Source organism: Prionailurus viverrinus, chromosome C1 (assembly GCF_022837055.1).
Source record: "Prionailurus viverrinus isolate Anna chromosome C1, UM_Priviv_1.0, whole genome shotgun sequence".
Taxonomy (NCBI): domain Eukaryota; kingdom Metazoa; phylum Chordata; class Mammalia; order Carnivora; family Felidae; genus Prionailurus; species Prionailurus viverrinus.
Window position 1 is genome coordinate 148,729,862 of NC_062568.1, and position 12,954 is coordinate 148,742,815.

General features: G+C 36.7%; 1 pseudogene; it reads left to right on the top strand.

Moving 5' to 3' along the window:
• The first annotated feature begins 5,054 nt into the window (after positions 1 to 5,054).
• LOC125173214 (BTB/POZ domain-containing protein 10-like) lies at positions 5,055 to 6,702 on the top strand (annotated as a pseudogene).
• Positions 6,703 to 12,954: the final 6,252 nt, after the last annotated feature.

Genomic DNA, 12,954 nt, shown 5'->3' on the forward strand with positions numbered 1-12,954 from the left:
AAGAAGAACAACGGCCAAGGTGAATAGAAGAAATGACATAATAAAGATCAGAACAGAAATAAAACACATAGAGACAAAAAGCAATAGGAAAAGAAACAATAAAACCAAGAGCTGGTTATTTGAAAAGATTAAAAAAGTTGACAAACCCTTTACCAGACTCATCAAGAAAAAAAGAGAGGATCCAAATAAATAAAATCAGAAACAAGAGAAGACAAATGATATCACAGAAATACCAAAGATTGTAAGAGAATACCATGAAACTTATGTGACAACAAATTGGACAACCTAGAAGAACTGGATAAATTCTAGAAACATACTATCTTCCAAAACTAAGCCAGGGGGGAGGAGAAAATATGAACAGACTGAATATGAATAATGAAATTGAGTCAGTAATCCAAAAATACCAAAAAACAAAAGTACAGGATCAGATGGATTCACAAGTGAATACTACTAGACATTCAAAGAAAAGTTAAAACCTATTCTCCTTAAACTATTTAAAAAAATAGAAGAGGAAAGAAAGCTTCCAAATACATTCTTCAAGACCAGCATTATCTTGACAGCAACACCAGATGACACTGCAAGAAACGAAAACTACAGGACAATGTCCCTGATGAACAAAGATGAAAAAATCCTCAAAAAAAATTAGCAAACCATATACAACAATACATTAAAAAGATCATTCATCATGATCAGGTGAGATTTATTCCTTTGATGCAGGGGTGGTTTAATATTTCAATTCAATCAACATCATACACCACATTAACAAAAAATAAAAAATCATATGATCATCTCAATACATGAAGAGAAAGAATTTGACAAGACTGAACACTCATTCATGATAAAAACTCTCAACAACATGGAGTTAGAGGGAACATACCTACCATAATAAAGGCCATATATGAAAAATCCACAGCTAATATAATCCTCAATGGTGAAAAACTAAGAGCTTTCTATCTAAGGTTAGGAGTAAGACAAGGATGTCCACTCTCACTACTTTTATTCAACATAGTACTAGAAGACCTAGCCACCTTAACCAGAAAAGAAAAAAGAAGGGGCATCTGGGTGGCTCAAACATCCAACTTTAGCTCAGTTCAGCTCTTGCAGTTCATGAATTTGGGCCCTGCATCAGGCTCTGTGCTGACAGGTGAGAGCCTGGAGTCTGATTTGGATTCTGTGTCTTTCTCTCTCTCTGCCCCTTCCCAACTTGTTCTCTCTCTCTCTCAAAAATAAATAATAAAAACATTGTAAAAATTTTAAAAAAAAAGAAATAAGAAGCATCCATACTGGTAAAGAAGATAAACTGTCACTATTCCTAGACAACATGATGCTACACATAGAAAATCCTAAAGATTCCATCAAAAAACTACTAGAAGTAATAAACAAATTCAGTAAAGTGGCAGGATACAAAATTAATATCCTGAAATCAGCATGTTTCTATACTAACAATGAAGTCACAGAATGAAAATTTTAAAAACAACACCATTTGCAATTGCACCAAAAAGAATAAAATAAAACATCTAGGAATAAACTTAACCAATGAGGTGAAAGACCTGTACTCCAAAAACTATAAAACATTGATGAAAGAATTTAAAGATGACACAAACAAATGGAAACATATTCCATGCTCACGGGTTGGAAGAATTAACACTGTCAAAATGTCCAGGTTACCAAAGGCAATCTACAGATTCAGTGCAATTTCTATCAAAATACCAACAGCATTTTTCACAAAACTAGAACAAATAATACTAAAATTTTTATGAAACCACAAAAGACCTCAAATAACCAGAGCAATCCTGAGAAAGAAGAAAAAAGCTTAAAGTATCTCAATCCCAGATTTCAAGATATACTACAAAGCTTTAGTAATTAAAAAGTATGCTACCGGCACAAAAATAGACACAGATCAATAGAATAGTATAGAGATCCCAGAAATAAACCCACATGTTAATGGTCAATTAATCTATGACAAAGGAGCCAGGAATATATAATGGGGAAAGACAGTCTTTTCAATAAATAGTGCTGGGAACATTGGACGGCTACATGCCAAAGAATGAAATTGGACTAATTTCTAACACCATACACAAAAATAAACTCAAAATGTATTAAAGACCTAAACATGAGACCTGAAATCATAAAAATCCAGAAGAGAACAAAGGCAGCAATTTCTCTGACATCAGCCATAGCAACATTTTTCTAATTATGTCTCCTGAGGCAAGAGAAACAAAAACAAAAACTATTGGGACTACATCAAAATAAAAAGCTTTTGTACAGTGAAGGAAACCATCAATAAACCAAAAAACAACCTACTAATTGGGAAAAGATTGTTGTGAATGATATATCTGATAAAGGGTTAATAACCAAAATATATAAAAAACTCATACACTTCAACACCAAAAGAACAATTCAATTTAAAAAAGACAGTCTCTTCAACAAATGGTGGTGGGAAAACAGGACAGCAACATGCAGAAGAATGGACCACTTTCTTATACCATACACATACAAAAAAAAATCAAAATCGATGAAAGACCTAAATGTGAGACAGGAAACCAGTAAAATCATAAAAAGAACACAGGCAATAACCTCTCTGACACTGACCATAGCAACTTCTTACTAGACATGTCTCTGGAGGTAAGGGAAACAAAGGCAAAAATGAACTACTGGGATTTTACCAAGATTCAAAGCTTCTGCACAGTGAAGGAAACAATCAACAAAACTAAAAGGCAACTAATGGAATGGGAGAAGGCAAATGACCTATCTGATAAAGTGTTACTATCCAAAATCTATTAAGAACTTATCAAACTCAACACCAAAAAAACAAATAATCCAGTTAAGAAACGTGCAGAAGACATGAACAGATGCTTTTCTAAAGAAGACATATACGTGGCTAACAGACATATGAGAAAACACTCAATATCACTCTTCATCAGGGGAAAATCAAAACTGCAATGAGATACCACCTCACACCTGTCAGAATGGCTGAAATGAACAGCACAGGAAACAGATGTTGGCAAGGATGCAAAGAAAGAGAAACCCTCTTACACTGTTGGAGGGAATGCAAATTGGTGCAGCCACTCTGGAAAATAGTATGGAGGTTCCTCAAAAAGTTAAAAATAGAACCACCCTATGATCCGGCAATCACACTACTAGGTATTTACCCAAAAGATACAAAAATACTGATTTAAAGGGGCACACGCACTCTGATGTTTATAGCAGCATTATCAACAATAGCCAAATTATGAAAGAGTCCAAATGTCCATCAACTGATGAATGGATAAGGAAGATTTGGTATCTATATACAATGGAATATTACTCATCCATAAAAAAGAATGAAATCTTGCCATTTGCAATGACATGGATGGAGCCAGAGTATATTATGCTAAGTGAAATAAGTCAGAGAAAGACAAATACCATATGATTTCATTCATATGTGGAATTTAAGAAACAAAACAGATGAACATAGGGGAAAGAAGAGAAAAAGGAGAGGGAGACTCTCCCTCAAATGGTAAGAGACTCTCAAACCATCAGAGACTATTAACTAAGAAAGAACAAACTAAGGGTTGCTGGAGGGGAGGTGTGCAGGGGATGGACTAAATTGGTGATGAGTATTAAGGAGGGCATTTGTTGTGATGAGCACTGGGTGTTATAGTAAGTGATGAATCACTAAATTCTACTCCTGAAACCAATATTACACTATATGTTAATTAACTAGAATTTAAATATAAACTTGAAACAAAAAAAATCCAATTAAAAATGGGCAGAGGATCTGAATAAACATTTTCCCAGAGAAGACATACAGATGGGCAACAGATACATGAGAAAAATGCTCAACATCGCTCAGCATCAGGGAAATGCAAATCAAAACCACAATGAGCTATCACCTCATGCCTATCAAAATGGCTGAAATCAAAAACACAAGAAACAACAAGTGTTGGTGAGGATGTGAAGAAAAAGTAACCCTCATGCCTTATTGTTGGGAATGCATTCTGCTGCAGCCACTATGGAAAATAATGTAGAGATTCCTCAAAAAATCAAAAACAGAATTACCATATGATCCAGTAATCCCACTACTATTTACCCAAGGAATACAAAAACACTAATTCAAAAGATATGTACCCTTATGTCTATTACAGCATTATTTACAATAGACATATTATGGAAGCAGCCCAAGTGTCCATTGATAAACAAATGGTACAGAAGAGGTGGTACACACACATACACACACACACACACACACACACACACACACACAAATGGAATATTACTCAGGCATAAAAAAGAATAAAATATTGCCATTGCAACAACATGAATGGATTTAGAGAGTATAATGCTAAGCAAAATAAGTGAGTAAGAGAAAGACCAATACCATATACGATCCTACTTACATGTGGAATTTAAGAAACAAAACAAATGGGGGCACCTGGGTGACTCAGTCAGTTAAGCCTCTGACTTCGGCTCAGGTCATGATCTCCCAGTTCGTGAGTTCAAGCTCCGCATCAGGCTCTATGCTGACAACTCAGAACCTGGAGCCTGTTTCGGATTCTGTGTCTCTCTCTGCCCCTCCCCTGCTCATGTTCTGTCTCTCTCTTTCTGTCTCTCAAAAATAAATAAAAACATTTTTAAAAACTAAAAAAAAAAAAAGGAACAAAATAAAAAAGAGCAAACCAAATAACTAACAGACTCTTAACTATAGAGAACAAACTGATAGTTACCAGAGGAGCCGTCAGGGGGTGCAAGGATGGGTGAAATAAGTGAAAGGAATTAAGAGTATACTTATCCTGATGAGCACTAACATACAGAATTGTTGAATCACTGCATTGTACACCAGAAACTAATATAACATTGTATGTTAACTATACTGGTATTAAAATAAATTAATTGAGGCAGCCACCTGAGTGGCCATTGCCACAGACACCTCCAGAGGGACCCAATTGAGGAGGAAGCAGAGGTTTTGCTGGCTCCCCCCTTCACCTAGGTCCTCCCTGGACATTCAAGAGGAACTGCAGGTTATGGGTACTACATATGCTTCAGAGCAGTACTGTGAGGAAGCTTAAAGTGGAATGGCAGGAGAGCCTCATCCTTATGACCCGTGACTCCAGTGATCCAGAGAATTGGGATCAGAAATTGCATAGCAGATCTCGTAAACTGTATAAACATTCAAGTACTCCCGTACGTGTTACTAAAGGAGTTGTTGACCACACCAAAATGAGTCTACATGGTGCTAGTGGGGAACATGAACAATCAAGAGATAGATGAAGGTCAAGTGACAGATTACAAGATTCATCTCATGAAAGAACGGAATCTCAACTCATTCCTTGTATTAGAAATGTTACTCCTGTGGGGTCCTGGATGGCTCAGTCGGTTGAGCATCCAACTTCGGCTCAGGTCATGATCTCATGGTCTGTGAGTTCGAGCCCCACGTCTGGCTTTGTGCTGACAGCTCAGAGCCTGGAGCCTGTTTCAGATTCTGTGTCTCCTTCTCTCTCTGCCCCTGCCCGCTCATGCTCTATCTCTCTCTCCCTCTGTCAAAAATAAATAAACATTAAAAAAAATTTTTTTAAAGAAATGTTACTTCTCCAACACAACAGCACCATGTAAACGAGAAAAAGACCATAGTTCCTCTCATCCAAGCAGTCCTCGTCTTCAGAAGGCATCTCCAAATGATTCTAGTAGCAGTGCTGGGAACAGCAGCAGAAACAGTAGTCAGTCAAGTTCAGATGGTACCTGTAAGACATCTGGGGAGATAGTATTTATATATGAAAATGCAAAAGAAGGAGCTTGGAATGTAAGAACGTCGGAACGAGTAACACTGATAGTGGATAACCATCCACTTTTACTTCACAGCCAAATACAATGTTGGGCAGGATGTTTGCATCTGGCAGAGAACCTAATTTTACACGTCCCACTGAGAAGGGAGACTATGAAGTGGCAGAGGAAATTGGCTCCACTGTGTTTCAAGCTATTCTGGATTACTACAAAAAAGGAATAATCCATTGTCCTGATGGCATATCTGTTCCTGAACTGAGAGAAGCATGCGACTATCTTTGTATTTCTTTTGAATATAGCACTATTAAATTTAGAGATCTCAGTGCCCTAATGCATGAGTTATCAAATGATGGTGCTCGTATACAGTTTGAATTTTATCTGGGAGAAATGATCCTGCCTCTCATGGTAGCTAGTGCCCAGAGTGGGGAAAGAGAATGCCACATAGTAGTGCTTACCAATGATGATGTGGTTGATTGGAATGAAGAGTATCCACCACAGATGGGAGAAGAGTATTCACAAATTATTGATAGCAAAAAATTGTATAGATTTTTCAAGTACATTGAAAACAGAGATGTGGCCAAATCAGTTTTGAAGGAGAGTGGTCTTAAGAAGATTAGACTGGGAATAGAAGGTTATCCTACCTACAAAGAAAAAGTAAAGAAAAGGCCTGGAGTCCCCCCAGAAGTGATTTACAACTATGTCCAAAGACCCTCTATTTGAATGTCTTGGGAAAAGGAAGAAGGAAGGAGTCAGCATGTAGACTTTCAGTGTGTAAAAAGTAAATCTATCACCAACCTTGCAGCAGCTGCCACAGACATTCCCCAGGACCAGCTGGTAGTCATACACCCTACTCCACAAGTGGACGAGCCGGATATTCTCCTGATGCACCCCCCTTCTGGCAACAATGACCTCAGTCCTGATGCACAGAATCCAATGCTGTGATGCTGATGTTCTTGAAACCATCGCTTGCTACCCTTCACAGTGACGTCGCACTCTCATTCTGCACTACAAGGCCACACTCTTCATCGTGAGATGCACATAACAATGTTTAGGATATTGCACTGGAGGCTTTTTTAAAGACCAAAGGTAGCTGAATGGTTTTTTAAATAAGTACAACTCTAGCATCCTGAGGTTCCAGTTATATAAATGTATTTGCTTACCAGTAGGTTTGTGAAATTGGTTCTTTGTATGGGGGACTGTCCTTTTTCATACACATAGATATTTTCAGAAGTGGGGAAAATTGGCAGGTGGGGTCTTTTCAGCTTAGTTTGACACTTTTCACACCCCATGTAAAATATAGAATATTACATAGTTGCATTTTATAAATGGTGGTTAAATGGAACTGTTCAAGCCATTTTTATAGTTGTGATGCACAATATAACTGAAATAAGTGCTTCTATCAAAGTATTCCTTCAGTAAAATGTATATAGTTTGCTGCCCATGATGAGCAAAAAAAAATGAGTATTTATCATTGGGCTTATTTGAATGGTTAGGATGAGATTCAATGCCTATATCTTCTTTCTCCCCACTGCTGTTTTCGCCCTTTTACAGTGAGTCACATGCAGGAAGTGTGAACATGCCTTACCCTTAATCTGTTCAGATATTTACTTACTAATTTTTAAAAATTTTTTTTCAATGTTTATTTATTTTTGAGAGACAGAGACAGAGCATGAGTGGGGGAGGGGCAGAGATAGAGAGGGAGACACAGAATCTGAAACAGACTCCAGGCTCTGAGCTGTTGGCACAGGGCCCAACAGGGGGCTCAAACCCACGAACCGTGAGATCATGACCTGAGCCAAAGTCAGATGCTTAACCGACTGAGCCACTCAGGCACCCCACTAATTTTTTATTCTTAAGAGTTATGGGTTAGGAAAATGAAGTGTTTGCTCTTCATTTACTAAATGATTTTAAACTCGAGTTTTTCATCAAAATAAAATTCCATTGTTCTAAAATAAATAAATATAAATAAATAAATAAATAAATAAATAAAATTAATTGAAATTTTATTTAAAAAAATTTTTTAAACAATTAAAAATAAAAATACCAGATAATCCAATAATTTCACTATTGGGTATTCACCCAGGAAAAACTAAAACACTAACTCAAAAAGATGTATGCACTCCTTTGTTTGCTGAAGCATTATTCACAATAGCTGAGACATGGTAGCAACCAAAGTATCCATCAGCAGACACATGGATGAGGAAAATGTGGCATATATATACAATGGAATATTATACATCCATAAAAAAGATGAGATCATGCTATTTGAGACAACATAGATGGACCCAGAGAGCATTATGCAAAGTGAAATAAATCCACTGAAAAAGATAAATACTATATGATTTCACTCATAAATGGAATTTTAAAGAATAATAAAAAGCAAAATTAGAACTATAAATACAAAGAACAAATTGATGCTTGCCAGAGGGACAGGGGCTTGGGGGTTGGGAAAAATGGGTGAAGGGGAAAGGGAGATATAGGCCTCCAGTTATGGAATAAGTCACAGGGAAAAAAAGCAGAGCATAAGGAATGCAGTCAATAATATTATAATAGCAATGAAATGGGACAGATGGTATCTATACTCGTGGTGAACATAGTATAATATATAAACTTGTCAAAAAAACTAAGCTGTACACCTGAAATTAATGTAACATTGTGTGCCAACTATACTCAAATTTTTTTAAAAACACAATTTTATGGATTTCATGCTATTTCATTGTATGGAATAAACCACAATTTAAACCACAATTTAAAAGGAAAAGAATTGCAATGGGTTGAAACTCATAAAATATGTTTAAATTTTTTTAGAAACTATTAAATATTTATTAAATATTTTTATAGATTCAAAAAATGATAAAGAAAAAATTTATTATCTTAAATAATGGCTTAAAAAGGGGGAGAGGGAAGGGGTGCCCAGGTGACTCAGTCAAATAAGCATCCACCTCTCAATTTTGGCACAGGTCATGATCTCATAATTCATAGGTTTGAGCCCTGAGTCAGGCTCTGTGCTGACAGTGCAGAACCTGCTTGGGACTGACTCTCTCTCTCTCTCTCTCTCTCTCTCTCTCTCTCTCTCTCAAAATAAATAAATAAACTATAAAATAATAAAATAAAAAGAAATAAAAAGGGGAAAGGCACTCTAGTCTTGATAAGGGATCAAAAGATTTATTCTGCTTTTCTTACACAAATTGAAACAATGGCAACAAATAGTTGAAAAGACAAAGCATTGCTTTATAAAAGTATTTCATTTATGAGATAAAAAGAAATTATAAAATTAGAATATCTCCACTGAATTAATAAGTTAAGGCTTTGAGCATTAAAAGCTACTGACATCAAAGAAAATCAAAACTTGATGAAAATCAAGCTGATAAAATTGGGATATACCTCCCAATGAAAGAAAACAGCAAAACAAACAATCCAATTAAAAAATGGGCAGAAGATCTGAATAGACATTTCTCAAAAAAAGACATACAGATGGCCAGGAGGTACATGAAAATATGTTCAACATCATGATGATCAGGGAAGTGCAAATCAAACCCACAAAGTTATATCATCTCATACTTGTCAGAAATAGTTATTTTCAAAAAGACAAGGGGCGCCTGGGTGGCACAGTCGGTTAAGCGTCCGACTTCAGCCAGGTCACGATCTTGCGGTCCGTGAGTTTAAGCCCCGCGTCAGGCTCCAGGCTGATGGCTCGGAGCCTGGAGCCTGTTTCCGATTCTGTGTCTCCCTCTCTCTCTGCCCCTCCCCCATTCATGCTCTGTCTCTCTCTGTCCCAAAAATAAATAAACGTTGAAAAAAAAAAAAAAAAAGACAAGAAGTAAGTGTTGGCAAGGATAGGACAAAAGGGAACCCTCAAGCATTATTAGTTGAAATGTAAATTGGTGCAGCCACTAAGAAAACAGTATGGAGGTTATCAAAAATTTTAAAATAGAACTACAAGGGGTGCCTGGGGCTCAGTCAGTTGAACATACAACTTGATTTCAGCTCAGGTCATGACCTCACCATTTGTGAGACCGAGCCCCAAGTCAGGCTCTGCACTTTCAGCATGAAGCCTGTTTGGGATTCTCTCTCTCTCTCTCTCTCTCTCTCTGCCCCTGCCAGCTTGCACATGCTCTCTCTCTCTCTCTCTCTCTCAAAATAAATAAACTTTTTAAAAACTTAAAAAATAAAAAAGTTACTAAGAGAGGAAATCTTATAAGTTCTCATCACAAAAAAATTCTGTAATTATGTATGGTGACAGATGTTAATTAGACTTACTGTGGTGATCATTTTGCAATATATGCTAATGTTGAATCATTATGCTGTGTACCTGAAACTTATATAATGCTGTATGTCAATTATACCTCAACAAAAAAGAGAAAATAAGAATAAAGAAAACATCAGCATCTATAGTCTTGTCAAAGGGTTAGAACCTCAATCTGATCATTTCTCTGGATCCAGCTGCTTATTTGCAGAAAATAGAGGAAACAAAGGAACAAGTTGAACTGCACCATGAGTCTTCAATAAGTAAACTCCAGATGGGGAAACTCTAGAGGTCAAGAAAAACAGACCAAGTTCTTCAAAAGAAAACTTATAAGGGAAAAATAGGAATAAAAGAAGAATTTGTAGGTTAAAGGAGACTAAAAAAACATCAATTTTTCTTTTATTTGACAATACTAAACTACTAAATCTAGGGATGCACCTTGGCTCATGGTTGTATGAACCATGAAGAACTTCAAGGAAATGATTACTGTAAAAGTCAGTGGTGACTTTGGAAGAAAGAAGGGAACTGTGATTGAGATGTAGCACAGAGACAGGCTCCTGAGGAGCCTAAATTCAATTTCTTGACCTGAGTAGTGGTTATTAGGGTCTTCACTCATTAACCTACATATTTATTTCACGTGATCCTCTGCATCAGCATTTTTTAGCCATTTCTTACGGTAGACAAGAGAGCACAAGTACTACAGCACATGCTTTAGGATTAGTCTTGGATTTATACAGCCCACATTCTATCCAGTCCTCGTTTTCTGAACACAAGCACCAAATGAAGTCATTCATCAAATTAGGCAATTAGGAAATATTTATTGAGACCTAGTTCAATAAACTGTTCAGACACTCTTCTAAACTTCTAAGCTGACATTAAAATGAAGAGTCTTGACATTTCTAAATAATGAGTTTTTGCTTTATCAGTCTAGTAACTATTTACTGTGTATCTCCTAGGTGTCAGGCATTGTGCTGAACATACAGAGGAGGAACAAGGCAGACATGTTCCCCAACTTCAAGAAATCCATATAATCTCCATTCATGAACTGAATGGTATGTTGTAACAGGTTCTCTGTATACATGCTTTCATTTCCATCCCTCAGAATCCCTATTTTATGCTTGAAGAAATTAACTTAAAGTTTAAGATAGATTAAGTGACATGTCAATTTAGGAAGAAATAAAGCCAGGATTCAAACTAGGTCAGTATAAATCCATAATTAGCATTCTTAAGTGTTTCCCAAAGCTTCTCAAAGTGAGATTCTAATTTTCACAAGAGTATCTGATGATTTGCCAGGGTTATAAAAATAAAAAATATCACAGGATAAATATGGAGCATTTTCCTGGAATGATGATTATACTAAAATTGTAAAGAATTTAAAACATATTTGATACTAGCATGGATATATTTTAGTGTATTACACAAAATTCAAATACATTTTAAGATATAATATTACAACAAAGTCATTTCACTCTAGAAGGTGAGAGATCAAGACTTTCTTACTCAGGGCAAGTCATTTGTGCTTGTTCCTATAATTCCCTGCCCTATTTTCCTTACCTGGATAACTCTACTCCTCTTCAGGACTCAAATCGAATCATCACTTCTTCTAGGAACCTTTCTTCCTCACCTGTCCCAACCCCTCAAATCACAGACTGGATTGGAGGCCCATCCCTCCCCTTTCAATTGTGTACTAGTAGTACTAGCTAGTGGTGTGCACTATCTACATCTTGAAATTGTCTTTTGGTTTTTGTTTGTTTGTTTGTTTTGTTTTTTTATTATTTTTTTTTAATATATGAAATTTATTGTCAAATTGGTTTCCATACAACACCCAGTGCTCATCCCAAAAGATGCCCTTTTCAATACCTATCACCCACCCTCCCCTCACTCCCACCCCCCATCAACCCTCAGTTTGTGCTCAGTTTTTAAGAGTCTCTTATGCTTTGGCTCTCTCCCACTCTAACCTCTTTTTTGTTTTTTCCTTCCCCTCCCCCATGGGTTTCTGTTAAGTTTCTCAGGACCCACAGAAGAGTGAAAACATATGATATCTGTCTTTCTCTGTTGAAATTGTCTTTTGACAGTCTACCTAACCATCTTGACCATGAAAAGAGCAAAGTCCATGTCTTACTCGTGGTCTTAACAGCGTGAGCCATAGAGTAGGTTTTCAATATGTGTATACTAATTTATTTTATTCAACTTAACTATCAATTATTACTAGTTATTGCTAATTTATTCTAATGAGGTTTTTGATGAGTCAATCATCCACATTTATTTTAGTGGCTATTGTTCTAAGAAAATGAATAAGATAGGGGCACCTAGGTGGGTCAGTCAGTTAAGGGTCCGACTTCAGCTCAGGTCATGATCTCCCGGTCTGTGAGTTCAAGCCCCATGTCAGGCTCTGTGTTGATGGCTCAGAGCCTGGAGCCTGCTTCAGATTCTGTTCCCCTCTCTCTGCCCCTCCCCCACTCATGCCTCTGTCTCTCACTCTCTCTCTCAAAAGTAAAATAAACATTAAAAAAATTTTTTTAGAAAAAAGAGTAAGATATCCAAACTAGCACTTTTTTTCACTGTTCTAATTAATCAAATACCTAAATAGATGTAACATTAAAAGAATGTACTCAATGTAAGGCAGATCTTTTTTTTAATGTTTATTTATTTATTTTGAGAGAGAGAGAGAGATAGAGAGAGAGAGAGAGAGAGAGAGAGAGAGAATCCCAAGCAGGCTCCACACTGTCAGCACAGAGCCCAATGCGGGGTGCATTCATGACCTGAGCTGGAATCAGGAGTCAGACACTTAACTGACTGAGCCACCCAGGTGCCCCATCAAAGTAAGGCAGATCTTTAAATGATATCTGGTGGCTTGAAAGTTGTGGAGCTGCACTGACCAAAATAAACTAGGAGATTGTTGATAGTGAGTTCAGATTCCATTCTTCATTCTTTAGAGTCAAGTTGTG